This window comes from Triticum dicoccoides, chromosome 7A, assembly GCF_002162155.2.
Source record: "Triticum dicoccoides isolate Atlit2015 ecotype Zavitan chromosome 7A, WEW_v2.0, whole genome shotgun sequence".
Taxonomy (NCBI): domain Eukaryota; kingdom Viridiplantae; phylum Streptophyta; class Magnoliopsida; order Poales; family Poaceae; genus Triticum; species Triticum dicoccoides.
In genome coordinates this window covers 670617460-670617993 of record NC_041392.1, presented here as the reverse complement: position 1 = coordinate 670617993, position 534 = coordinate 670617460, and positions in this window count along the sequence as shown.

Below are 534 nucleotides of genomic sequence, written 5' to 3'. Positions count from 1 at the left end.
ATAGGTATAGTAGTTGATTTATCAGCCATTTGCAAAGAAATTTTAGTAGGTGTCAACTTATTCAATTCAAGTCTACGATATAAAGAGAAAGGCATAACACTAACACCGGCTCCAAGATCACATAAAGCAGTTTTAACATAGTTTCTTTTAATGGAGCATGGTATAGTTGGTACTCCTAGATCTACAAGTTTCTTTGGTATTCCACCCTTAAAAGTATAATTAGCAAGAATGGTGGAAATTTCAGCTTTCGGTATCTTTCTTTTATTTGTAACAATATCTTTCATATACTTAGCATAAGGAGGCATTTTAAGCATATCAATCAAACGCATACGCAGAAAGATAGGTCTAATCATTTTAGCAAAGCGCTCAAAATCCTCATAATCCTTTTTCTTGGATGGCTTAGGAGGAAAGGGCATGGATTTCTGAACCCATGGTTCTCTTTCTCTACCATGTTTCCTAGCAACAAAGTCTCTCTTATCATAACGTTGATTCTTTGATTGTGGGTTATCAAGATCAACAGCAGGTTCAATCTCT